The sequence below is a fragment of the Cajanus cajan genome, chromosome 9, assembly GCF_000230855.2.
Source record: "Cajanus cajan strain Asha chromosome 9, NIPB_CcT2T_4, whole genome shotgun sequence".
Classification (NCBI taxonomy): Eukaryota; Viridiplantae; Streptophyta; class Magnoliopsida; order Fabales; family Fabaceae; genus Cajanus; species Cajanus cajan.
Genome location: NC_138525.1, coordinates 46,241,373 through 46,245,124, shown reverse-complemented (window position 1 = coordinate 46,245,124; position 3,752 = coordinate 46,241,373). Strand labels below are relative to the sequence as shown.

Below are 3,752 nucleotides of genomic sequence, written 5' to 3'. Positions count from 1 at the left end.
AACTTGACTCAATTTTCTCTTTAAAGCAATTGGGAAGCTTGGATTACTTTCTAGGTATTGAGGTTAAACACTTGCCTGACAAGTCTCTAGTTTTGACTCAAAGCAAGTACATTTGAGACCTTCTTTTTAAAACTAATTTGGCTGAAGCTCATGGTGCTCCTTCTCCTATGTTCTCTAACTGCAAATTGTCCAGGTCTGGGAATGACTTCTTTCATGATCCCACTCTTTTTCGATCTGTTGTTGGTGCCTTACAGTATGTTACACTTACAAGACCTGAAATCAGTTTTGATGTTAACAAAGTTTGTTAATTTATGGCTACTCCTCTTGACTCTCACTGGGTGGCTGTCAAACGTATCCTCAAGTATTTAAAAGGCACACTCTCTTATGGTCTTCATATGCAACCTGCTGCTGTAAACGGCCCCATCTCTCTCACTGCCTTTTGTGATGCTGATTGGGCCTCTGATATTGATGACAGGAGGTCCACTTCTGGTTTTGCTATTTTTTTTGGACCCAATTTGATATCTTGGTGGTCCAGGAAACAACGTGTTATTGCTCGGTCCAACACAGAAGCTGAATATCGCAGTATAGCCCAAGCCTCTGCTGAATTAACTTGGATTCAAGCCCTTCTACAGGAACTTAAGGTTCCTTTTCTACACCTACTTTACTCTGTGACAATCAAAGCGCGGTGGCCATTGCTCATAATCCTGTTTTCCATAGCAAAACAAAGCACATGGAGATTGATGTGTTCTTTGTTCGTGACAAAGTCCTATCCAAGCAACTTCTGGTTTATCACATACCAACTCTTGATCAATGGGCTGATCTTCTTACTAAGCCTTTGTCTGCTGCTCGGTTTGAAGTTCTTAGGGACAAACTCAAAGTGCAAAGTTTTTGTGTCAAAACTTCACCTTGAGTTTGAGGGGGGCTGTTAGTGTATATGGGTTACAACAAAAAGGGAATATTTGTTTGTTAGTCCTTTTTGCTTTTTGCATTCTGTGATATCTTTAGGATATCTTCAGAATCTTTTTAGTGGAGAGCTGTCCAGCCACCTCTCTAATTTTTCTCTCTCTACTGGTTGCTTTTACAACCGTTTTCTCTCTTTTCTCTTACTGCTGTATTTAAAAAAGGTTCCCTATATATTCAGCTCTCCTTGTATTCCTTCGTAAGCATCAATGATAATAAAATTTCAGTATTACATTTTACCTCTCTTGATTTTATCTAACAATATTTATATAAATTTTCAAAAACTTTATCTAATCAAAATATTATATCGTGGGATATTCATACATCACTAGTTTTTGTAATACTATTAACTGTATGTAGTGTTGTTATCGTCATTCGGAATATTTTGGTTTATGTTTAACAACTTCTCAAAATACACATAATATACAATATGAATTCTGATACAACCTGATTTGTTTATGTTAAAAAGAAGGAAAAGAGATATAAAATCTAAACAAATTGATTGTCTAAAGTAAAATTACAAAATATAAACATTAATTAAAATTAACAAGTAAAATTGAAATTTTAGTAAATTTATAATGCATATACAATTATATTTCACCATCTACTTTATCTTTCACTTTAGGAAAAAAGTATTAATTATTCAATTAACAACGTTATATTAATTTAATTTTTCAAATCAAAGCATGTATTATTTTATTTTGAATGAGATCAGTAAAGAGGTGTAAGAAAAGAAATGCAAAGAAAAAAAACGTAAAATGAGATAATTTTTAGATTATTTTCTGGGAAAAAATAAATGGAAAGAATTAAAATTGATCTCCCTTCATGTTTGCTGTGTAAAATGGGGATGAAATCTGTTTAAATAACATAAATAACCCATATAAAAAATGATATTTGATATAAACAAAGGTATTTTTTTAGGAAAATAATATTTATCCATATATAAATTAGAATAATGTGTGTAAACCCATAAAGATTTTAAAAACTATTTTTTATATAAAAATTAGAATAATTATATGAAATGAGTTTTAGGGAATTTTTTTAAAGATTTTTTAATCACTTTTTTTAATTTATCATATATTATTTTTTAAATTGAACTTTAATATATATATTTAAAAAACTTTCAATGATTAAAAGAGTTTTATAGAAAAATATAAATATAAATATAAAAGACATTATATAATATATATATATATATATATATATATATATATATGACATAAATATATTATAAAAATAATAAATTTAGAATGAAATTAATAATTTTATTCTCAATTAAAAAGGTAGCTAAGCGTAGAATTTTCCTAAACCTCCATAAACCTCCATTTTCTCCCAAATTGCGAGACATTGCACACTTCTTCTCCTTCATTCAATTTTTGATCTCCTTCGCATTCGCCTTAGAACCATTACCGTGTCACGTTTGATTTTAGGGTTTCGTAGCCATGGAATTGCGTAGAGGCTTTTGTAAGAATGGGTTCCTCAAGATTATTGCTCAGGTCTTTGCTTTTTCTTTCTTTAACATTATTCTCAATTTCAATCTTATGTTTTCTTGTATGTTCTTTAACTTTGTTTCATGAATTTGATTCTTTGCTTAATTTTACCAACTCTGTTTTTTTATCATGATTCTTTGACTTTCTTTTTGATTGTCTCTTTTAGCTTTAATATAATTTATTAATAATATCTCAGGTTATGTAATGTTTTTTTATAGTACATATATGTATTTTACCTCTTTTATGTATGTATAAACAATTTTTTTTCAAAGATGTGTTTAGAGTTGTGTTTGTATGTTTGTTGAGGGATTTGTGATTTCCTGAATTTTGATGCATATTATGAAATTATTGGCTGATTTTGCTCTTAGTAAATGTAAGCATGCAATTGGCACAAATTCAATCAGCTCAGTGTTTTTATTCATTGTTCTGTGTATTTTTTGTCCTGTGTTTTTATTCATTGTTCTGTGTATTTTTTGTCCTGTTTTGCTGAGAACTAACAAATATTTTAATTTAGTTTTTGTAATACAAATTTTGAATTCCATTTTGAAAATTGGTACATTGAGAAAGTGAAAATTAAATCGAAATGACTTTAGGAAGATGATCTGTGGAGGAAATTGGAAGTGAATGCTGTTCCTTTTTTTTGAATAATTTCCACAATTAATATTTTGGCTGATTCTATGTTCTTGTTTCAAGTTTTTATTTTTTTATTTTTTTTTATTTTTTTGGTTCTTTACTTTTCATTTTGATTGTCTACAGTTATGACATTATTTTTCAAACTAGACCAATTTTATGTTACTGTTTCTTGATTCTTCAATCTCTACATGATGGAGGCCCATACTAGGGCCATGACCAATAGGATGCATGAAGAATGAGTCATTGCTAAAGATAAGCCCATAGTTCTTTTTAGTTGGGCTATATTTTAAAGTCCATGTAGTTTAGCTTTGGGCTCATTGAGCTTGTATTTTGTTTTGTGGGCCTTGTATTTTGGCCAAGTAGAGTAGGAATTTCATTTTTATGTAATTTAGAATTTAGGTTAAAAGGGAGTTTCATGTATATCTCAATTTAAATATAATTAACACTACATTTAGAGTGCATTTCGGTCACACCATGTGTGTGAAGCACATGCACCGAAATTCACTTTCAAATGCATGCTAAATTACATCCAAATTGAGTAGCACATGGGAGGTGACCGGTTGGCTCCAAAATTTGAATTCAAACATTCAAATTTGGGCGCCTAAGGTTTAATTAAACCATATGATTAATTAAACCTTAGGTTAAGCCTACCTTCCCTAGCACACTTCT

The 3,752-nt window shown here is 30.1% G+C and overlaps 1 pseudogene; it reads left to right on the top strand.

Annotated features, from left to right (window-relative positions):
- Positions 1 to 311: 311 nt before the first annotated feature.
- LOC145952114 (secreted RxLR effector protein 161 pseudogene) lies at positions 312 to 910 on the top strand (annotated as a pseudogene).
- The last annotated feature ends 2,842 nt before the right edge of the window (positions 911 to 3,752 follow it).